The 25,069-nt window shown below is 40.6% G+C and overlaps 1 protein-coding gene across 1 annotated transcript in view; it reads right to left on the reverse strand.

Moving 5' to 3' along the window:
- The window catches only part of LOC310825373 (uncharacterized protein), a 105,471-nt gene that overhangs the window by 30,786 nt on the left and 49,616 nt on the right, over positions 1–25,069 (reverse strand). Inside the window, exons 5-7 of the mRNA XM_083698834.1 lie at positions 3,108–3,316; positions 1,837–1,947; positions 1,025–1,155 (exon numbers count right to left, since the gene is read on the reverse strand). The gene's annotated coding sequence lies outside the window, so the exon portion shown is untranslated. The remainder of the gene's footprint in view (positions 1–1,024; positions 1,156–1,836; positions 1,948–3,107; positions 3,317–25,069) is intronic.

Genomic DNA, 25,069 nt, shown 5'->3' on the forward strand with positions numbered 1-25,069 from the left:
AATATAGGATTGCAGCCTCAACTCATCTTGTTTTTTCCTATGTCATAGCAGGTGAACTAATAATAATAATAATAATAATAATAATAATAATAATAATAATACCAGAAGGGATTCAGCAGTCAAATTCTGCATTATAATGCTTAAAACATATGTACCCCAAATCTGTGTTTTATTACCATACTCTTAAACCACTGATTTCTATTACATAATGAGCCTATTTTTCACTCTGCTTTTAGTTTATTTTTTTTATAAACAATAAAGATTTTATAATGAATTTGAAATTAAGACATTTCATCAACATTTTGGACATTAGTGAAGTGAATATTCCATATTTCCTTTCCATGCCATTTTATGATTTTTTTCTTTAATCCGTGGGAAATGCTAAATCAAATCCCAAAATGACTCATGAAAGTTTATAAGAAGAAACGAAAGCTGATGCCTGCAAATATAATAAACAAGCTAACAAATAAATACATTGAACATAAATATTGCAAAGAAACTTCAATTTCATATGGAATGAAGCTAGGAATTCCAAAATATTTCGGCAGTTCAATTAGAATGAAGTAATGCCATATTGTCAATGCCATTGTATAACCTATGCAGAATCACAGAAAGATAACACAAGTGATTACAAACATTAGTTCAAAGATGCATAAACCTATTGAAACCAATGGATCTATTCTGTTTAATCCAACTGAATATCATCAGTGGTATATGACTGCTAGCAAGGACTATTCTAAAAGTTTATTATAAAACTATCCTAAAATCCTTTCCCTTAAACTGGAAAAGTGTGTAGATGTTATTTTTAGGCCTCTGTGAATTAATGGACTCAACATGTTCCATAATAGTTTGTCAGCTTTAAAAGCAGACTTTTATACTTCGTATAAGTTAAGCTCTTGAAACATCTTCTATGCTAGGCTGCAACATTAATAAATTAATTACCAGTGTTAATCAACTTGCAAGAACACAGTCTAATTAAACTTGATATTAAGAGATATTAAACAGATAATGTTTACTGTCCTACCTGTCTCATCTCAGGCTCACGTTTATGTCTGAAATTCCTTTGAAGAATATTCTTCTCTGGATTCTGGAAAGCGATTTTGCCATTTGAACAGCTTTGTCCAAACTAAATCATGTTCCTTTTTACTAGCCTATCTTCTCAATGACATAGGGGAGGAGGAAAAAGAAAATTAAAAGGTTTTTAAAAACTTGAATGATAACCTTTTTTTCCCTCTGTTTGCATTTAAATTGGACTGAATACTTTAGCACTAGGTTTTAATTTCTGAAGGGTTAATCACCCGAGCAAAGGTCCATCAAGCTTTAATCTCCAATAAAAATTGCTGTAGCCTGAGTCACCTGGGAGACATTTATTATATTCTTATTTCAGTGCAAAAGAATGCATCTCTAATCTTCTAGCCCTTTATATTAGCACATTTGCTATTAACATATTTCTCAAAATTATTAGTTCCTCTGAAACTATTACAAGCAGTTCATTGCTACATATCCCAGGAATTAATCCTGTTAAAAGCCAGACACATCTGCTGTGACATTGCTTTAGCATTTCCTCCTGTAATCCATATAGACATTTGGTTCTCCAGCTGAGTTCTAACAATGCCCTAAGTCTCAATTACATGAATTATTATGGGAGTGCTGATTAAAACAACAATATACTTGTTCTAGTAGCATAATCTTTCCTTCTGTATGAAATTTGCATCACTAATCTGGGTGTTTTTTTCACTTCTATATTTACACCATTCTTTGTTTCCAAGAAAACTATTGAGTTTTTAAAAACCAATGGTGAACAATAAAAATGCCAGGCAAGGTTAACATTTTTACCTATAACTGATGATGTGGAAAGCACATTTCAGATCAAGAAATAGTATTTCAGTTCAGAACAATATCCTGAGTAAAGGAAGAATATCAGCCGCCACTGCTGTTTTTCTTTTTCTAGGAATTAAAAAAAATAAATCATCACTAAATTTGACCAGACAGTATAAAATACCAATATGAAATACTTACTGAATCATCCTTAAAAGTCTTAGTGAATATACAATGGGATCAATAATGTTTTAATATATTTTACAATCTGCAAATGACAGACATACTGTAACCGGGGAGGGGGGGAGCCCAGTGTGAAATAGAATATTTTCAGAGATATTTCTGTGATCAGAATGACAACCTACCACAATAGCTACTGCAGTAGAAACTATTTTCAAATTTTATTAAAATGTACAATTTCTTCTATAATTCTCAACAAGCCTTTTATGCCATGGGCTTTATTAAATGAAAATAGTGGTAAAGTATGCAGGCTTTATATACAATGTTTTCTTATTTCAAGTTTTCATGTCCTGTTTCATAAATCCAGTAGTGTTTCCTTTGTCTTTATTTTTCAACAATTTTATTTCTCTTTCTTTCTGTTTTTTTGTTGTTTTGTTTTGCAGGGCGCATACACAGAACCATCAATGTCAATATTCAGAGTCATATGTTAGCTTGGCAATAGCAACATGTACTCTGGGGACAACTATGTGAGCAAATACCGCTCACAAAGAGGGAAGAAAATACAACTGCAAAGAAGAAAGAGATCTGCAAAGCAATTTTTTACCCATAAAACACATAAATATTTCAAATAAAGAACTGTGATATGTGATTATTTCTTAAACGGTTTGAGGTATTTGGAGTCAAGATTGTTAACCATGTATTGTTACCTCTATATGCATAAGGAGATACATAAACGTGTATATTTTAACAACATTCCTTAGCATAATACCAGGAGGTCTAGGCTATGCATCATACATTTAAAGATATATGCAGGCAAAAAGAGGAAAAACCTTAGAGAACCTATTAGCAGCTAGAAAAAGGGGGGGGGGGAGACTCTAAACCATAGCAGCAATTACCACATTCACAGCTGATTTAAATAATGTTTGGCACAATAATTAACAAAGGCAAGATATTTAAAACTTGTTATGCAGATAATAAACAAAGATAAAGAAACATCAAATATTAATGTAGGTACCCCATGACATCCTGAAATAAAAATTCATGCTTTCTTAGATTGCACAAAAGGAAAACGAAGAGCGGAAATGCAGTTGTGGAAAAAACAGACATACCATTAGCCATTCAGGTGCAGTGCTTCTCATTCCAGCCACATAGTTCTGCAGCTCCATTAGTCCAAAAGTCGACTCTGCCACGCTTGTGATCTTTGTGGGCGACAATGGCATCATACTGCTGGCAATTTTTTTCGATTAAACTTCTCAGACACGGTAGCAACTTTGTTAATTATGATATTAGGCAGCTGGCGGGCACGATCAATCATCCACTATAAGAAAGCCAGACAACGAGACATCTAATCATTGGAACCAGAGCAGATAAATTTTGTTCCTTTCTTATACGTGTCAGAGATTCTATCCCTCCTGACCCCTCTACACTGCCATCGACTGTCAAATTTAGATTCAGCAAGCTCCCGGCTTTTCTTTATCCCTGCCTTAGATCTGAAAGTCCTGGTTATCAGGAAGACAAGCGTCACCAGCTGTCTCAGAGCAGGAAGGCAATCAGGTGAATAGTACTTATTATCTTTCATTGCTTTCTGAGGAATGACAAGATTGATTTGGGACCAAGAGCACATCCATATCTCAAGAACTGTTACCGGGGCTTCAGGTTCAGGCAGTGGTGCATATGTAAACCTGCACTGAGGGACATCAGTGCTAACCTTATTAATAATACATACTTAAAATTTAGGAGATTAGGTAGAACCCTTGAACATTAAGACAATTCCCTTTTAACCATGACACTAGGTATTCCCTTTGCTCCCCCCCACCCGCTCCCAAAATGAGCAATCCAACTCTACCCAGAGGGCTGTGTTTTACAGTTGGGTAGTCTTAATTGGGCCCACAGAAACAGTTGGCTTTCATTCAAGTCATCTCTGTAGGCACCTTCCATCTTAACTAGTCTGACAGCCTATGGACTCCAACAAGTGGAACAGGCACCTAAATTCTACCGTAATCTTGTTACAGGAAGGCTCCCTTCTAAATAAATGTAAGTTAAGTGATAGTTAACATTTCACTGTCACTCTTGAAAAATACTAAATACATCAATTTAAAACAGCGGACCAAAAAAAATTGGATAACTATGGGAAATGGTTGAATCCTTACTGCAAGACGTGTCATGAAAATAAAATAACTATTCAGCAGATTCTGGGTCATTTAAATTCAAGAACACACAAAAAAATAAGCATGTGGAACATAAAGAAACTTTTGTTATCACCCAATATCACAGTTTGATAGAAAACAGCATGCTGAGAGTTACATTTCAAAAATTGGATATAAGTGCTTTCCCTGACTAGGATGATTTTACAGAGCAATGCAAAATTTATCTCACTTTTTCAAGTACTATTAGCACTTGTAGAGGAGTTACAGTAAACACACACTGTGAAACTCCACTCTGACTAGTCATTGCTAGCAGCGATCATTCATATCTCGGAATCAAAGTATTTTTTCTGTAAGCCTTTCATGCCTGGTACTGCTAGCTATGTTGCTGCACTTTAAGGATTATGAGGCAAGCAATTTACTTGGTTCTTTCTAAAGTTGTCATAAAAAGTATGCAACCCATCTCTATTCTTGAGGCTAAAGTCAAAACACTTGTGGAAATTGGTTATGACCTGCATTTTGCCTTGCATTTAAAATGCCAGGAGAAAACTAGTTCAGCCATGCAAGTATAAAATTCTACTATTTTTAGAACATCCTTTTTATTTATTTAAAATGTTTCTAGACTTATTTTTCTAAAAATCCAAGGAAGCTTACATCTGGAGCATTTAGATATAAACACACACACAATCCCAAGTTGACCTACACCCTTCATTTTCCAAACTAAAGTAATAATGACCCAGCTGCAAAAGTTTTGAAACAGCTGTTGTGCAAAATTACCCCCCAACCCGGTTTTGTCTTACAATTTGCAATATAAACAATATGTGTACATACAATGCAACATGAACTAATATGTTTGGTGACTGTTTCAGAATTAAAGTGGTTAAGGGGCCAAAACGACCTAGAAAACCCTCAAAATGAATGGAAATTTAAGGAAATGCTTCCAAAACCTTAAAAAAGTTGAAATTCAAAACTATAACGTAGGAGATGGAAAAAGACAATAAAGGGAAAGGAACAAGTACAGAGAGAGGGAGAAAGGAAGTCTTTATAGAGGGAAGTTCCAAAATTACACAGGAGACCAATCATGCTGCTGTAGAACCATTCAAGCTGTTTTCCTGGAACGAAAAGTTTCACCCCTAGATTGCCAAAGAGAATGGGAGCGAGAGAGAGAGAGCTGTCCAAAGAAATGTAGCAATGATGGAGGGAAAGAATCGACAGGTACCAGATGCCTATTTTTCCCCATTAGCACGGCATTGCACATGAAAGCATGGTGTATTTTTCCAGGGCTCATTATGAAATCACTGCATAGAGCGAGTGTCATATTTATGGAAACAAATATGTAACTCAAACCGAGTAAATTCTCAGGTATCTGAATGGCTTGGAGAACATCCAATAGATCCAGATAATCTATTGTTGGCATCTGTCTGTCTCGAGAGACAATGGAGTGCCCCTCCGAGGGTGAAGTCAAACCGCTGCATTAGTGGCACCAAAGTGACTACAGGCCAGATAAATAAAAGTGCTACTCACAAAGATTCAACAGTGGAGTTATATTAGGATAGCTAACAATGTTAGCTACACAGGAGTAAGTGGGACTTACTTCCTAGTACAAATGTTTAGGACTGCAGCCTCTTATTGTGTGTGTACCTAGAGCAAGAAAGCAATCCTAACTGGGTCTGGGATGGGTCTGGGATGGGGTGTCATGCAGCACAAGCAATCAAATCAGTTCCCTTGGGTTGGCTTTGAATCCAGCAGATCCATTGCCAGTCCTGCTGTGTTCTACCCAACCTCTGTAATGACCCTTTTCCCAACCTCACAAGAGCTATTGCTGGTGGGACCACCACCGAGGCGAGTGTGCACTGGCCTGTGCTTTCAGTGGCTGCACTGGGGTTCTCCACTACACTGGAGTCCCCCTCTCCATGGAGCCTAAAAGAGGAGCACCACAACTTCCTAACACCTGCCAGCAGTGTATGGGTTAGAATCTTCATAGTCATTTCTTTGTACGTAAAAAGCAGCATGGTTCCTTTTTAAGGTTCTGCACCCTTTCCCACTGCATTTCAGGAAAGACGTTCCCATGTGTTTCTGATTGATGGAGACAGATAAGTATTATTTTGCTCTGCTATTTGTCATTTATTGCTACAGTTCAGCGCCAACATCCACCCTGGCTCATAAAGATAGTAACAGCCAAGGAACCAGCGAAGCCTGTGAAGCCTTCAGGATTAAGAAGAACCCACTAGGAATCATCATTGTTGAAATAGTGTGATCCTTTCAAAAACAAATGAAATTACTATTAATTCCTACCTGCCTCAACCAGCCATCTTATGAAATAAATGATATGCTCGTGGCAGGGAAGAAGTCCTTGAGTAAGAAATAAGCTATATAGTTATATGTATGGCATTATCTGTCCAGCGCTTTGTATATGTATGTTTCAAGAACCCTCTTATTCCATATCTTCCTCTATGACATAGAGATGAAAGGCTGGCACAGCAGTCTAAGTTTTGCAGTTAAGTGTGTTATGGGCGATCTCATTTATTACCCCAAAACAGAAAGGAACTGCAAAAGTCTATTGTATATGGGTTAAATATAGCACATTACATCTGGCCTCTGGATTTTTCATCCAGTATCAATGACACCAGTATCAATGCAAGGTATCTGAATAGGGGTGAAACAGGGTGGTTGTGATGTCAAGGTTGTGCAGTTGCACCAGCAGAAGCATCAGATTGGCTCCACTGGTGCACCTACACAATCCCAACCTGCCACCCCACCCCACCTTGGTAAAGGTAAAGGGACCCCTGACCATTAGATCAAGTCATGGCCGACTCTGGGGTTGCGGTGCTCATCTCGCTTTATTGGCCGAGGGAGCCGGCGTACAGCTTCCCGGTCATGTGGCCAGCATGACTAAGCCGCTTCTGGCAAACCAGAGCAGTGCACGGAAACACCGTTTACCTTCCCACTGGAGCAGTACCTATTTATCTATTTGCACTTTGATGTGCTTTCAAACCACTAGGTTAGCAGGAGCAGGGACTGAGCAACAGGAGCTCACCCCGTCACAGGGATTCGAACCGCCAACCTTCTGATCGGCAAGTCCTAGGCTCTGTGGTTTAGCCCACAGCGCCACCCACATCCCACCCACATCCCACCAAATCTGCCACTAATGCACTCTCAATACACATTCATTTTTAAACAGTAAGTAAGCTATCAGGATTATTGTACCTGAAGCAAAAAAATTCAAGTATTTTAGAATTTAGAATCTAAGTCCTAGACAACTATCTATATGGGCGTAGGAGAAGTTTGCATATAGTCACATACACAGTTATTAGCTCATCTGTTTCAGTATTGTTTATGCTAATATGCGGCAAGCCTTCAGGGTTTCAGGCAGGGGTCTTCACTAGTCCTACCTGGAAATTAAACCTGGGACTTTCTCCATGCAGAGTACATGAAGGAAGGTAGAAATATCTTTCCTAGAACTGAAGTTCTAAGGCAAGCTCGAAAAACAAGTCTGGAAAATTTGCTAGAGGGTTTGTAAAAGTCTTCCTGAAATTTATTGGATCATTGTAGACCTACTCATTTAAAATACACTGAATCCTAATATTGCGCCAAATGTAATCAATGAAATTAAAGTACTTTGGAAGCCGATCCAATCTCCATCTTCTTGGCGGCAGATTGCTACCTCAGTCAACATACTACTGTGCCAGAAAAATACAATTGCACTGCATTTCAGTTCCTAAATAAGGGGGCAATTTCCTAGGATATTTACTAAGTATCACAATAATACATAATAAAGTAACATAAACTGCAGTCCTGTGTCCACTTGCCTGAGTGTAATCCCTGTTGAATTCAATGGAGTTTACTTCTGAACAGGCAGGTATAGGATGGCACTGCTAAATGTCTATTTAATTCTATTATATTCCTCCCTCCCTCTCAATAGGCAGAAGTTATACCACATTTATGGGAGACTATATAATGATATAGTCATTATCTTGATAATGACCACATGAAATGTCTACAAGAATTTGTCCAGGGTTTTTTTAGATGGTTCCTCATCTCATTTAAAGATTTGACTTGTGTTAAATGTTCCTCCCAAGTAAGCATACATTTCTTCGGCCATCTTGTGCATCCTTAAATTACATATACAAAACAGTTGTCGTATTCAAATGATGCCACATCAAGTTCAATGCGCGTAAGAAGGGAACGCAAAGAAATAGGAGAGCAAAGTAAAAAAAATATACATGATGAATTCATGTGGAAAAAATAAAGCTGGAGTCGGGAAGATCGTGCATTAGGATGAAAGATGAAACAGATGCAACACACAGCAAAGATCAAAGAGCTCCATCAATTCATTCTGAAAGTCAAAATCCAGCTGAGCATTGGAGCCCTGCACACATAATAAGGAAGGTTGACTAAAACATAAGGATTAAACAGATGAGCTGTCTCCCGTGGATGTACAGCACAGAGACCCTGCTGAGCCACTTGTAAAGATACTTTGGAATAGTACACCTGCTATTCTGCAGTCAAACCCACAGGAAGTCAGGCTGCAAGGGAAAATAGCCACTTATGTACTAAAGAGCCATTTTCATGGAAAGCGTTAGTGTCCTGAATAAGTACATTCTTTTTAAATGAAATGGTAAAATTCAGAAAATTATTGTTTAATGGTGTGATTCCCCCCACCCCTGATCTGGTATAAGAAACTGTTCAGCAAAGAAAGGAAATAGCAAAAAAACAATAACAAATTGATCGTATTCAAAGGCACTTGGCATTCATCTCATTTGCTCATTATTACAAAATATACCACACATGATATTTTCTAGGCAAATGATGATCTGATACAATCCAGCTATGCAGTAGTGCAGCATCAAGCATTCAAGGCATGTCCAACTGACAGAGCTTTTCAAACAATGATTCAAAATAATAATAATCTAGTCCTCAACACAGCAACTAGCTTTTGAAGAGGGCACTAACAGTCAGTATACATATTCCTACATGCACACATATGGACAGCTAGCATGATAACTGCTTCACCTGCCAGTGTCTCCCTAAATCCCTCTTACCTGTGGGTTGGCAAATAGAAAAGAAAAGCAGGAAGGTACCAAAGGTAGGAGGCACAGCTGAAAGTCTCCAGGTACACAGATGTGTGTTGACTGAGACCCACATGTTTACCAAATGCAGAGGCGTCTTCAGGGACGCTCTTAGGCACAACCAACTTGGCTCCTGGTGGTCTCCAACTCTGTTGTGGAAGAGAATCTGGCTCAGTAAACACACTTCTGTACAACCTGCAGGCTTCTTCTCCTTCTTCCATAATGGACCTTAAAGTAACGTACACAGGGTGCCAAGCAGTCCCTAATCCAGATACTGACCAACCCATGGCATGCTTAGCTCTAGTAAAATGGTTGCATTGCTTACTTTCAGACCGTTCATGTACATCATATATTGGTCTTTTCCAATATGTGTCCTCCCACTTTTTTAAGGGGGAAAAAAGGGAAATGGACATTGCAATCGGATCTCTTACACAAGCAGAATTGTCCATTTCCTTAAGTATAGGACCATTGGTTTGCCCTCAGCACCAGGGACTGGGGAACCCCTGTGGGTTCAGGAGACATTTGACTCAGATCTCAGATCTACAAGCCACATTTCATATGAAACAACATGTGAAAAGCCTGGTAAATTAGTCCAAAATCCCATCAAGTTCAGCACCGTTCCCACTGTGGCCAACAAGATGTCCCAGGGGAGCCCATGAGCAGTACCTGAGCACACCACTTTCATCACCCATGATTCCTAGCAGCTAGCATTCACAGGTATACTACATCTGACAGTGGAAGTAGAATGTAGTCACTGTGGCTTAAAGCCATGGATAGTTTTACCTCCCATGGATTTGTCTAATCCTCTTTTAAAGTCATTCAGGTTGGTGACCATCACTGTATCTTTTGAGAGCAAATTCCAGTTTTAACCATGCACTGTGCGAAGTAGTATTTTATTTTCTCAGTTGCAAAATCAGCTTCATCGGATAACTCCAAGGTCTAATATTATGAGAAGACATTTTCCCTTCCACCCACTTTTTCCACACCACGTACATCACACACCTCTATTGTGTTCCCTCTTACTTGCCTTTTCTTTAAACTAAAAAGCCCCAAATGTAGTAACCTTTACTCCATCACCTTGATCACATCAGATTTGTATACAGTCATATCTCGGGTTACAGGCGCTTCAGGTTGCGCAATTTTGGGTTCTGCACCGCGCCAAACCCGGAAGTACTGGAACGGGTTACTTCCGGGTTTCGGTGCATGTGCAGAAGTGCTAAATTGCGATTTGCACATGTGCAGAGGCGCTGAATTGCAACCCACGCATGCACAGACGCGGCGCTGCGGGTTGTGAACATTGTGGGTTGCGAACGTGTCTCCCTCACGGATCACATTTGCAACCCGAATGTCCACTGTAATGGCATTATGATATTGACACTACATTCATGGCAATGAGACATCCAATGTGTCATTTATTTGTATCTTATATTTGCGGACTAGTTATTATAACCATCTAGTGTGGATTTGATTTGAATTATTTGTTTTGCTGGTGCATTCTGAAACATGGTTTCATCTGAGGCCAAATTGGCAGTATATATGGTTTTCTCAATAGCTTTTATCAACAGGTTTAAATGCTTGCACTCCAATCCAGCAAGGACTGGTGTATGATTCACCTTTTAGATTGTCTTATGTGTTTCTGTGATAAAGTTCTGTGCTCAGGTCTGCATTCATAGCCCCCCCCCCCTTACTCAATGGAGGCTTAAGGCAGTGTTTCCCAACCTTGTGCCTCCAGATGTTTTTGGCCTACAACTCCCATCATCCCTGACCACTGGTCTTGCTAGCTAGGGATGATGGGAGTTGTAGGCCAAAAACATCTGGAGGCACAAGGTTGGGAAACACTGGCTTAAGGTGTAGATGGATCACCTGTTTAGGGCAGGCCTGCACCCAGGTCTTCCTTCTGTTCTCCAGTCCAATTAGTTAATTTGTGCTGTCAAATCTGACCACACTGACCAACTGTTCAGTGGCTGAATATGAGGATCTTTGGAGACAGGCCACTGTCTTTAAACTAATTAAAATCCTTACACATTACTGTGGATGTTTTACTTGCATATTTTTGGCATCCGCAATAAGGCATTCAATTAAAAATAGCTACATATACATTACACTAGCAGAAGGTTGGTAAAAGGCCATCAAAACTACACTTTTTCAGTAAGCCGGGATGTAAATGACATTGTTGTTCTATTGCTTAAACTCATTCAAAGCTACCTCCTATGGTATCTATTCAAACTTAATCCTTGCAAATAAATAATTCAGCAGAAACTATTATTTCTGTAGTTGCAACAGAGACCATAGTTATTCCAGCTGGTAGCATAATCAAAACACTGCTCCAGTTTTCATTAGCAGGATTCTAAAGTATGGCAGTTTATAAGCAAGCAGTTTTTAAATGAGCATTGTATCAGAAAGGAAAAAAGACAGGCAACCCTGTTATATTCATTAGGTTATTAAGAGAAGCAGGAAAAGGAAAAGGAAATGAAATTTAACAGAAAATGAAACAAAGGCAACAAGTTATGACTTATCGAAGCAATGTAGCAGGTCTGTCACACAGCGTGTACCAGCCTTGTGCAAACATTGGGCTCCCAGTGACATCCTTCAGGAGATGAAAACTGGGGTGGGATCTCAGATGTGCCCAACATTATATAAATAGGTCCAGCCCTTGGTAATATGCTGCCCTGTGTGAGGCCAGCATTTGATGCCCTTCTCCCAGCCCTCACAGCATTGGCTTAAGTCAGTCCTTGGGAAAGAGGTGCAGGGCTCTGGCATGGCACATGGCTTTGGGGAGGAGGGAGGAGGACTCTGGGACCCTGTCAGAGCCCTCACACCTCCTTCCCAAAGCTGGGCAAGTGCTTACTGGGCTTTGAGAAGCTGCCCTCCTAGACTTGTGCTGCCCTAAATCCACCTCTGGCATCATCTGCGAGCTGGGCAACTGGCAAACATGTTTTCACCCAGTTTGATCCTTCCCCTCCCAATAGGAGTGGAAGTATCCTGCACATGGGCTGAATTGTGCACAAATTCTCTACTCATACGTGATGCTGGGCCTTCATGTAAAGTAAAGTTACTCCTGACCGTTAGGTCCAGTCGTAGACGACTCTGGAGTTGCGCGTTCATCTCGCTCTATCAGCCAAGGGAGCCAGCGTTTGTCCGGGTCATGTGGCCAGCATGACTAAGCCACTTCTGGTAAATTTCCCAGTCAGTCCCACTTTCTCATTTTTCCAAGCTTAAGTGTGTTTCCCCACGTTTCCACGTCAATATGTGATTTTCTTTAAATCTTCATGAAAATTCATCAGCATTTTTGTGTGAATGTTTCCTAATACACATGTTGTAAGCCGTTTTGCCTAAAGCAAACATTTTTTTCAAAGCAACATTCCCTAATATAATACATTTTGTTTGCTACTTTCACTAACACATGCATTCACTAACACTTTACCCTAGCCTATGTGTTTTTGTAGACATTACTTAGCTGAAGAACTGCATGGCAAAATTCAAAGTGTGGATTTTGAATCACATATTTCAGAAGTGTGGCTTTTGTAAGTTGCCCTTAAATGTAAACCGTCTATATATACTTAAGACCCAGACCCGAGCCTAGAGTCCACCCTGAGAATGACATTAGCCAATCTCAGTATGTATTTGCTTTGAAATTTTGCTGAATACATTTGTGCATTATTGTTAATTCCTTTATATTGTTACACACACACCACTTATTTTCTTAAGTGGCTGTTCCTTTTGCAAGGGCTGACCAACAGATATGTAAACTGAGGCAAGATTTAACCCTGCATTCCCAGTAGTAAGTACCTCTCTTACATTTTCTTTCACACCAAGATAGCCACAACTGCCTCTGTTAGGCTGTGTGAGAGATAGAGCGAGTGTTATGTGCAATCACATCTTTTAGCTGTCAGGACAATCTCTTTATGGATCTGTATACAGCAGATATATTTGATTTCCAGGTTATCTACTGCTTGCAGATACAAGCACTTTGATTGTTTACCATGAGGGAGTAATTGGTACCAGCTAAATAACTCCAGAGAGACTGATTTGAGAGCCCTCCACCTATTACAAGAATCAGGTACTTGATCATTCAGTCACTACGCAGCCAAAATTCCAATGCATCAAACAAAGCATAAATAAATGAAGGAGCGAATGACTACAACAACATTTTAACATGCAATCACAAACATTAATTAGCTGTAATTATATTCACAGAAACTTGATTTATATTTACAAAACAAAAATGAAACTAAATACTCGGCAATTTGCAGAATGAGGAAGCTTTTTCAAATGTAGCTTCCAAACACTGACACCAAACATATTAAGCAGTTTCACGTGGAAAATGTGGCATGAATAGGTTCAGTAAAAAAGTTATTTTGAAAAACAACACACACACCAAATTTCACATAAAATGCAAGAAAATGGATCTTAGGGTTGGTGAGATGTGAAAATTTGACAGCATGTGTCTCAGAAATCATTTAAACCCTCACTATTTCCCTCAGCTTTTAAAACAACAACAACAAAGGAATAAATTTCAACCATTTGCATAGACCTCTAAGGCCACTTCCAAGGCTGACATGCATCTTTCCGCAAATGGGTGTGTGTGTGTGTGTGTGTGTGTGTGTGTGTGTGTGTGTGAAGTAGCTTAACATTTAAAGAATTGAGTAGATTAACAGGTGAAGGAGGAATTCCTCTCCAGCCCACAATCCCACCCCTAGCTCTGCCCCCATATCTCATTTTTCTGCTGTCAGGGCCCATGGAGCTCTGCTAGGGTCACTGAAAAAGAATGATCACCCTCAATTGGTCCATGGGGAAGTCATGTTTCCCCACATACGGGTGGAATATCTGTTTTAGCTGTTTTAAAATACAGCAGCACCTCAGCTTACATTACCCTTGGGTAACGTAAACTTCAGGTTGTGAAAGCGGCAAACCCGGAAGTGTTTCGCCATGTGCACATGTGCAGAAATGCTCTACCGTACCGCACACATGCGCAGAAGTTGTCCCTCCGGTTGCGAAAATCTCGGGATCTGACCAGAGCAGATCACGTCCCCAACCAAAGATAGCACTGTACTAATTTAAATATGCATTTTCAAATTGCCTCAATCCACACTGGAACTTTACAATGAAGGCTGGGTAAGAAATCTAATAAATGGAGAGCTGGGCCATAAGTAACAAAATTAATTTCAATGAGGACAAATGTAAATTTCTACACTTAGGTAGGAAGAACCAGATGCACAAATATAAGATGGGGAAACACCTGGATTGCCATTAGTAGATGTGAAAAGGACCTAGGGGCCTTAGTAGACCATAAGCTTAACATGAGTCAACAGTGTGATGCAATAGCAAAAAAGCTAATGCTATTCTAGGCTGCATTGATAAAGTGCCCTGATTAAGAGAAGCAATAGTCCTGCTCTATTCTGCCTTGGTCAGACCACACCTGGGTTCTGGACACCACAATTTAAGGAGGATGTTGACAAGCTGGAATATATGCAGAGGAAAGCAACCAAGATGACCAAAGGTCTGGAAACCAAACCTTCTAAGTAATGGTTGAAGGAGCTAGGTATGTTTAGCCTGAAAAAGAGGAGACTGAGAGGAGATACAACAGCCATCTTTAATTATCTCAAGGGCTGTCACATGGAAGATGGAGCAAGCGTGTTTCCGCCTGCTCTGGAAGTTACAAGAAAGGAGAATCCGACTAAACATCAGGAAGTAGTTTCTGACAGTAAGAGCTGTTCAACAGTGGAACAGACTTTCACAAGAGGTGGTGGACTCTCCTTCCTTGGAGGTTTTTTAGCAGAGTGTGGATGGCCATCTGTCATGGATGCTTTAGCTGATATTCCTACATTGCAGGGGGTTGTACTAGATACCCCCCAGGGTCCCTTCCAACTCTATGATTCTTTGATGATGACAATGATGTGTCATCGGGTTCTGGCACGCCCAGGGGGGACAGCAGCCTATTTTAACACATGCAAAAAGAGCAGTGCACACTACCCACTCCAGATGGCTGCTATCTGTAACAAAAGAAAAGGAGAGAGAGTTAGCAGCCCTGGGCCACCTCATCACAAAATCAGGTAGCCATCTAGATTTGGAAGTGGACCAACCCTCAAGCCACACCTTAGCCTGAAAGCTGCAGATCAAGTGAGTCTGCTTTGGAAGTCACATTTTCTGAATTCCTACCTATCCCTACATAGATGGGCCACCAACATATCTAGTTGGTCCTGAGTAAACATGCCCAGGCCTGGGCTTCCAACTGAATTGATTAGTTTATTACTGCTGCTATTAGTAAATTGTTATATATTTGAAGTTCCAGCATCTCTAAGAAAAGACACCTTTCTCTGCTACTTATTACAGTATCAGTTGCTCTTTGTCTCCTCTTGAATATTTTTCCAGACTGTATATATGAGCTCTCAAGGTTTCTGCTCTGAATTTTTAAAATAAAAATATTCTAAACACAAACTAATAAAGCATTTGATTTTTTTTTATTATTCCAAGTAAACGTTGCTGTTACAACAAACTGTACCAAGCATAGTTGGACTATAAATTATGTTGCACAAGGCTCTCTGAAGAAAATGTGCTTATATATTTAAGTTATTTCCTTCCAGAATTTGCACATTTTGGTTCCTGCAAAGGGCACTAGTTTTAACTTACTTTCAATGGAACTACCACAGAGTAAGTTCAGTTTAAGCCTAAAGGCTCCTAATTAAATTTTGTTTCCATTGAGTTTTGCTCCTATGGTTATAAAATTGCTGGATGGTTATCCTGTTGTTAAAACAAATCATAATTTATCTCAGTGTTTTAGAACTCAGAGATGAACTGTTCACTGTACCTAAAATGTCAACCTTACTATCTCTACTTTCTCTACTTTTCCATAAATCGTGTCCTCCATCATGGAGGACATGTGTTGCGGTGAGATCACCTAAACTGCCTCCCTGTTGTGGGGCAGGAACATATGGATAGCCACAACACCCCATTGGTTTCCCCTCGGTTGCTGGGGCAGAAATTTGGCCTCTTGAGTCATCTATTGGCTATGAGGGGCTATTTAAGCTGCTGCACATTGCTGGGAGCTTTCTCTTTCCTGTGATGAGCATTGGATCACCCGCCCTCCCACTCTATATTTAGGGCTGTTCTTTGGCCTTGCTATGCCTGTTTATGGGTCATCTGTTTTGGAGCAGGGGCCCGGTAGGAATTTTGCCATTTGGCTGTTTGGCTGGTGCCACTTGGTTTTTGCCTACTGTGTAGCAAATCGTCACAACTTTGCAAGGTTGGCAGTTGGGCATTGGTTCAATGTTTTGTTTAGGGGAAGTGGTTGGCTGTGCCTGCCCCTCCATCGCTGCTGCTAGGGAATTCTGTTAAAGGAATCTAGGGGCTCACCTTGCTTTTGTCCAAACCCGTCAAGGGACTAGGGCCACACCAGAGCCCCTGGGAACATCTGGCGTGAGCTGTGAGGTCGAAGCCAGCTTCTCACTCCCCCAGGATGCTTTCCCTTACTGACATATGATGGTGGTGCCCAGTGTCAGTCCTGTTCCTGCCACCGTGCAGGTTCAGGTAGTCTGGAACCAATGCCTAAGCAACCACTCACATGCTGTAATCAATAAAGTTGTGCCCAAAATTAATGCCAAAAACCTTAAACTAAATTCTGTGTCTATTGTGTCTTTATTTTGGGGGTGGTTTGGGGGGTCGTCACACACAACTGTCAAAGAGTAACATATCAGTTATTCATTTAGAGATTATTTCAGGGATCAGGAGTGTGTGGCCCTCCAGCTGTCATTGGGCTACAATCACCGTCAACCTCTATCAGGTTTAAACAAAAAAAATTCCTTCCAGTAGCACCTTAAAGACCAACTAAGTCAGTTCTTGGTATGAGCTTTCGTGTGCATGCACACTTCTTCAGATACACAGTATCTGGGTGTATCTGAAGAAGTGTGCATGCACACGAAAACTCATACCAAGAACTGACTTAGTTGGTCTTTAAGGTGCTACTGGAAGGAATTTTTTTTGTTTTGACTATGGCAGACCAACACGGCTACCTATCTGTAACTAACTCTATCAGGTTTGACATGCCTATCAGGTTTGAATGTCTAGCAAGTCAGAGGATTGAGCCCTAGTTCCAAACTAGCTCAGAACAGGCCTCTTGAGATCTTATCCTACCAACTGGTAGGTCCAACTTTTTATTCTTAGCCCATTTCCCTTGAAACAATCCATGACGCAGAGCACTTTTTCATTGTAGTTGGCAACTGCACTATGGATTAAATAGGAGGCTAGTCAACCAAATATACCACTCCCTGTGCACTGCAACAAGCTCTTCATCCAAGCTTAAGTACAACAAAACAAAAAACAAACCACCTGCCTACAGACAAGGTGTGGTTACCAAAGGTGCATTGCATGATCATTTTTTCACAGTAGTGTAAAAAAGGAGATTCTAATGAAAGATCTCCATTAGCATAATATGCTGCATGCTACTACCCTGGTATTTTGGAATTAAGAGTTAGCAACTGCAAAGCTCACAATCTCTTTTAGTATGAAAAATTTCTTTTCTTTTCTTACAATAGTGGTTGGGCAGTTGTTAAATTAAAAAAAAAAGATGGGAAAAGAGATGTTCTAGCTATAGCACACGAAAACTTGCAGCTGCTTTCAACAACAAATCATGATAAAAATAGGACTTTAACATTAAATGTTACTTTTGCATCAACCTACTCAACATTTAATTTATTATCAGACGCACGAGGTCATCTTACCCGGGAGAGAAAGGGTTCTATTCTTGGTGTCCACATGTCATTGACAAATAGACTCGCACACAAGTTTTGTGCAGAGAGTTTGTTGTGTTGATTAAAGAAGGCCTCTACAAAGCTACTGATGGAAACTGAGCCAAGAAATGCATCATTTTACTGTACTTTTCAAAAGAAAGATAATAAAGCATGTCAACTGGCTTTTGATAAATAATAACAATAAACCATAGGGTACTGATTTTTCCAAGACTTAAAAACTTGAAAAAGTTGCAGTACACATTATGCCCTGTTCCGTGCCTAGTAAGTGTGGTACGCCTTTGTCAAGTGGCACTGTAGTCCATAGATTGCAGCAAAAAAATCTGTGTGATTGGCTAATAGGAAAAAGCTGTCCCATGAGCCCTAGCTGAAGAGGGGAGGGGAAAGCATATATAAGGCTGGTTCCTCTGGAGCTCACAGCCATTTTGCTTTGAGAGCTTCCTGTCCACCAACCTTCGGGTTAGAGCCATCACTGAGCAATTTTGAGTCGAATATTGACAGGATTTTTTTCTCTCTCAACCTGATTGGCACTTGGTTGGGTTTTTTTCCACCTTTCCCTCAGTGAAATTAAGGCTTTCCTTTGTTAGGCGGAAGAACATTGTATGGGGGCAGAAATGGCATTGGGCAGGATAAACATAGTACGGGGGAGGCCATAAGGGGCCTGTGGGGAGGACTGACCATGGCAACCCCAAGCGTGGGTTCGGTATCTGCCTGGTTGGAATCTGCACCCTGGTCCCTCAGTGAGATCTTGCTTGCTTGGCTTGTACCACGGCAAGGTTCAACATGGGCCAACTCCTGTTGTACAGGTTTGGAGCAATCCAAACCCAGTGGATCCATTCCATCAACATGGGACTTGTGGAATGATGAACTGGTCCTGGACCCAATGCCATGCCAACCGTTCCACTGCCTGCTGATGTCAAAAAAGATTTGGCCTAATTTTATCCCTTCACCGTTGTACAGTCTGGTTATTTTGCTGCTCTCATAGGTCACATAATGCGCCTGCCTGGGCGAATAGTGACAAACCTATATATACAACCACATACACACACACAACACAGAACCACAGCCAATTCTGACTTCCTGGTGTGAGCACCTATACAATAAGTGCATTTGTTCTTAGATGTATCAGCTGGTAAACTTTACACACACACACACACACACACACATATATATATATATATATATATATATATATATATGCAGGTTTTGGTGTCCTCGGGTGTCTTCCCGTGTAAAAGTTGGGGTGTCTGGGCGACGTTTCGACGAGGTCTCACTCGTCATCTTCAGGCTGGTGCTTTCGGCTTCTTGTTACTGGAACAGAGCAGGATCTCAATGTTTGAGTTCCTATAAATACTGTAGAGGGGGTGTGGTGTCTAGCCTCCAATGTTCTGGGCAGAGAGGAAGTTCCCAGGCTAGTGTGCCTTTTCTTCTTTTGTTCCTTAATTACTTGAGAGATACCTTGAGTGATTTCTTGAGTGATATCCTGAGTACCACTTAGGTGGGTCATTAGGTGTGGATTAGTTGCTAAAGTCTTTGTGTCTTGACCTCTTGAACTTTGTGAAGAGTTTTCCTGAGAAGATGGCTGTATTGCACTTAGTTGTGCTTTGGCTTGGCTTCGTGTATAGGGGCGAGCTGTGGTTTTGTGGCTTGTGTCAGCCAGATCTGTGTAGGGATTGCAGGGGGGTGCAGCATCCGGAGGTGCCACCATGGATTGGCTACTGGATGGTGTCAGTAATTCATCTGTGGAGAGGGTCTGGGTTTGGGTCTGGTGTGGTTGATTGGTGTTGGCGTTCTGTGTGCCTCTGGATCTGGTGTCAGTTTTTGTGGGGAGGGCTAATTTCCAGATGTCTGGCAAGCGGGATGTGTCGTCACGCTTGTTCATGTTGTGAGGGTGTTTCTCTATCTCGATGGCTTCCATGATTATTCTCTTGTGGTGATGTTCCGTGTTAAAGAGCAATTTGGAATCTGCAAAATTAATTTCGTGTCCTGTTTCTTTCATGTGTTGGAAAAGAGAGGAAGTTTTTTCTTCTTTTTTGACGGCATTCTTGTGTTCTGCGATACGTGCATTTATTCGTCTGTTTGTTTGTCCAATGTACGTGGCTGGGCAGACTTTGCAGGGTATTTCATAGATCCCTTGGTTTTCCAACTGGATTTTATCCTTGGGGTTTCTGAGGATATTGGCTATTTTTTGGTTGGTGCAAAAGGCTGTTTTGATATTGTGTTTATGGAGGATTTTGCTAATTTTATCTGTAGTGCCCTTGATATAAGGAAGGAGGGCCATGCCATTGTTTTCTTCTGTGTCTTGGTTTTTGGGGGGTGTTTCCTTTTGGATTAGCTTCGTAATCCTGTTTTGCTGGTATCCATTGGCAATTAACACATTTGAGAGATTCTGTAACTCAGTTGTCAAGTGGTCTTTGTCAGCCAGGCGTTTGGTTCTGGAGATGAGAGTCTTGGCTACGGAGTTTATTTGTGCAGGGTGGTGGTGTGATTGTGCATGTAAGTAGCGGTTGGTGTGTGTTTTTTTCTGGTAGATAGTGTGTCCTAGGGAGCCATCAGGTTTTTTGTAGATTAGGACGTCAAGGAAGGGAAGTTGGTTGTTGGCTTCTATTTCCATAGTGAATTGTATTTTGGGGTGTAAGTTGTTGAGATGTGTGAGGAAGCTATCCAGTTTTTCCTTCCCGTGTGGCCAAATTACAAAGGTGTCGTCAACATATCTGAGCCAAAGTTTGGGTTTGTGTTCTGACTTGTCTAAAGCATTGGTTTCAAAGTGTTCCATGTACAGGTTTGCGATGACCGGTGAGAGGGGTGATCCCATAGGTGCTCCTTCTATCTGTTTGTATCTTTGTCCATTGTGGATGAAGTACGTGTTGGTTAGGCAGTGGTTGGTCAGGTCCAAGATGTATTCGGGGGGATTGTATTTGTTTTGAATAGCTGTCAAGGCTTCATTAATGGGCACTTGTGTGAAGAGAGATACAACATCGAAGCTCACAAGTAGGTCATTAGGATGTAGGTTTTGCTTCTTTATTGTTTCTATGAACTGGAAGGAGTTTGGTACGTGTGAAGAGATGGATTCTGCATAGGGCTGAAGTTGCTTGGCGAGAAATTTAGCGAGATTTTGTAGAGGTGAGCCTATGGAGCTGACTATTGGTCTGAGTGGTGTTCCTTCTTTGTGTATCTTGGGGAGGCCGTAGAGTTTGGGGCATCTGGATGATTTTTCTCTGGGGATGATTCTTAGCTGGATTTCTTCACTGATAGGAGAGGCTTTTATTTTGGATTTGGTGGTTTTTTCCAGATAGGTGGTGGGATCTGTTTTTATAGGTTTGTAGGCAGGATCTTGGAGTAGCTTTGATAGTTTTGCTTGGTAGTCCGATGTGTTCATCACCACTGTGGCATTACCTTTGTCTGCTGGGAGAATGATTATGTTGTTGTCTTTCCTCAGGTTGGTGAGTGCTTTCTGTTTCTATATCAAGGGCACTACAGATAAAATTAGCAAAATCCTCCATAAACACAATATCAAAACAGCCTTTTGCACCAACCAAAAAATAGCCAATATCCTCAGAAACCCCAAGGATAAAATCCAGTTGGAAAACCAAGGGATCTATGAAATACCCTGCAAAGTCTGCCCAGCCACGTACATTGGACAAACAAACAGACGAATAAATGCACGTATCGCAGAACACAAGAATGCCGTCAAAAAAGAAGAAAAAACTTCCTCTCTTTTCCAACACATGAAAGAAACAGGACACGAAATTAATTTTGCAGATTCCAAATTGCTCTTTAACACGGAACATCACCACAAGAGAATAATCATGGAAGCCATCGAGATAGAGAAACACCCTCACAACATGAACAAGCGTGACGACACATCCCGCTTGCCAGACATCTGGAAATTAGCCCTCCCCACAAAAACTGACACCAGATCCAGAGGCACACAGAACGCCAACACCAATCAACCACACCAGACCCAAACCCAGACCCTCTCCACAGATGAATTACTGACACCATCCAGTAGCCAATCCATGGTGGCACCTCCGGATGCTGCACCCCCCTGCAATCCCTACACAGATCTGGCTGACACAAGCCACAAAACCACAGCTCGCCCCTATACACGAAGCCAAGCCAAAGCACAACTAAGTGCAATACAGCCATCTTCTCAGGAAAACTCTTCACAAAGTTCAAGAGGTCAAGACACAAAGACTTTAGCAACTAATCCACACCTAATGACCCACCTAAGTGGTACTCAGGATATCACTCAAGAAATCACTCAAGGTATCTCTCAAGTAATTAAGGAACAAAAGAAGAAAAGGCACACTAGCCTGGGAACTTCCTCTCTGCCCAGAACATTGGAGGCTAGACACCACACCCCCTCTACAGTATTTATAGGAACTCAAACATTGAGATCCTGCTCTGTTCCAGTAACAAGAAGCCGAAAGCACCAGCCTGAAGATGACGAGTGAGACCTCGTCGAAACGTCGCCCAGACACCCCAACTTTTACACGGGAAGACACCCGAGGACACCAAAACCTGCATTCCTGTACCCGTGAAAATCTACGAAAGCAAATATATATATATATATATATATATTTAAAATACCATATGTGAAGCAGCCCTTAGGTTAGCCTCACTTTGGGTGGAACCTAGAATTTCTAAATGATAGTCCTATTGTAAATCAAGTGATTAGACAATATGTGCCTTCACACCTGTCTTGTGTAGGACAAAGAGCTCGTGTTCATGTTTCAAGTTACAAGAAAGGAGATTCTGTCTAAACATCAGAGAGAACTTTCTGACAGTAAGAGCTGTTCCACAGTGGAACAGTCTCCCTCAGGAAGTTGTGGCCTCTTTCCTTGGAGGTTTTTTAAGCCGAGGTTGGATGGCCATCTGTCATGGGTGCTTTAGTTGACATTTCTGCATTGTAGAGGGTTGGACTGACCATAGGGGTCCCTAGTCCTATGAGTCTATGATTCCATGTTCTTTGGAGCTGTGCACAAAACGTCAGATGAGCATCTTTGGGTTGCGACCCTCCATGCAGATTTTAAGACTTGTTTTGGATTCTGGAAAGGGAACATTTTAAAATGTTTTTTGATGTGTTTTATTGTTCAGATTTACGTTTTATTGCACAAACACACACACACACACAACGTAATGGTATATAAATATTTTTTGTAATAATGTTGCACCCTGTTAAGCCAAATTTGACTGGTTAACATCCAGCAACCTACAGTCTGGTTCTTGCACATCTTGCCTAGTGCATAAATATTGTATGTACAGAAGTCCATCTGCTACTCCCCAGCAAAGAAAAAGTAAATCTGTCTTTCCTTGAGAGTAGCAAAGGAATTCCAGGGGAACAGCTAGCCATACACAGAACTGGAGGATAGGATTCTCTAACTGCAATTCATGTTGTCCGTGTGTGTAAGTATGCATGCACACATGAATATGGGGTATGCAGAGAGATACATAATTTCACTTTATATTTCTAAATACACCATTACCTTGAAAAGTCCATTGTGCAAAAAGTACACCCAGCACTTTTAAAACATCAAATTGTTCAAAACTCAAGCTTAAGCCACACTATATTTAAATCTGAACAAAAAACCCCAGTTATTTTCCACAAGTTTTTAATCACTAGTAATTTTAAGCACATTTAAATTTACTTCACAATTCAGTAACAACCATGCATCTACTGTAGCTTTCATTATCTCTAGAATGCTTCAACCTTATCATCAGCCCGTGAATTCATTAATTTCTTTATTAATCCAAATGATTTTCTTCAATTTTTATACGCCCTGAGGCTGTCTCACTAAGATCAACTCCCTCTGTGTTCCATAAAATTGTAATCAATCTCTATTATAGTCATGAAAATGGTATTTGTCACTTTGCTGAGAAAAAAAATAATCAATATGTCTTCTAGGGCAGAACAGGCATTTAATACGTCGAATTGATGCCTGTTAGAGAAATTTAGCTTGCCAGCAGCTTGAGACAAGCTAATAGAAACCCAAGAAATTTGTTGATGGTTGGCAGATGAATATACAGACATGCTTGAAAAATTAATATTGGGGCATTGAGAATGGACTGTCATTTCATATGCTGAAGAGAAAATGGATTTAGACGAGCAAATCCCAATGGAAATCCTTTCCTTTTAAAAAGATAAATCCAGAAAAAGGCTACACACAAAAAGGCATATGTGCTCATATCATCCTTTTAGGATGGTCCGTGTTTTATAAAATGAAAGATTCTTCTCTATATCTATTCTAATGCTTTGTCCTGTATCTCTGGTATTGTTAAGTCTGCTGTAAAAGTTCTTTTTTAAAAAATCACCCATATGATGGCAAAATGTAAAATATTACTTCATTTACCAAAGGTTTAATGCTATTTTGGGTTCCCCGAGGATGGCGGGTTTATGTGAACTAATGTTTTGTTCTGGCTGAATATTAATCTGACACATTTCTTCTCTCTGTCAGATAACAGCAATTATTTCTATTGTGTTCTATACTGGAAGTCATCCTTCATTCCATAATCAGGTTTCAAGTGTGTGTGTGTATATAGGCATATCAAAGCTTCATTTGTTAAGTACATGTGGGCAGGCAATGCCTTTGAGAAGTGAGGACTGGAGGTGCACTTCAGAATCCTATTCCACTTTCATGTGTAAGAGTTATTAAACACCGAGAAAATATCTTTGGCAGGGGCCTGAGTAGCCTTTTGAGGTGTTCCAACTCTGCGCTGGAAAGTAAGTGGAAATCATTGTGTAGAAGCTCATGGTGATGGTGCCACTGGAAGCTGCGGATAATATCCAATTCTGGATTCACAATAGCACTTACATTACTTCAGAACTGCAGTTGGTGGTGTAATGGAAGAGGAATGTGAAGGAACACACAGCTTGCCTAGAAGAACAGAAAGGCAACAATAGCCTCGAAGTAGCAGTGTCACTTGTGCTTACCAGGAAGATGGAGGTAAGAGATGGAAGGGAAATCACATCTGTGCAGATCCACCACTGAAACTGATGTGGTGCCCTCACCTGTGTATCTGTGCAGTCCCAGCTTGCCCTTTCCTCATAAACAACAGAGCTGCTGCTGCTGTTGCTGCTGCTGCTGCTGCTGCTGGGAAGCTGTTGCTATGC

This window comes from Podarcis gaigeae (assembly GCF_964106915.1).
Source record: "Podarcis gaigeae genome assembly, chromosome: 10".
In the NCBI taxonomy this organism is placed as follows: Eukaryota; Metazoa; Chordata; class Lepidosauria; order Squamata; family Lacertidae; genus Podarcis; species Podarcis gaigeae.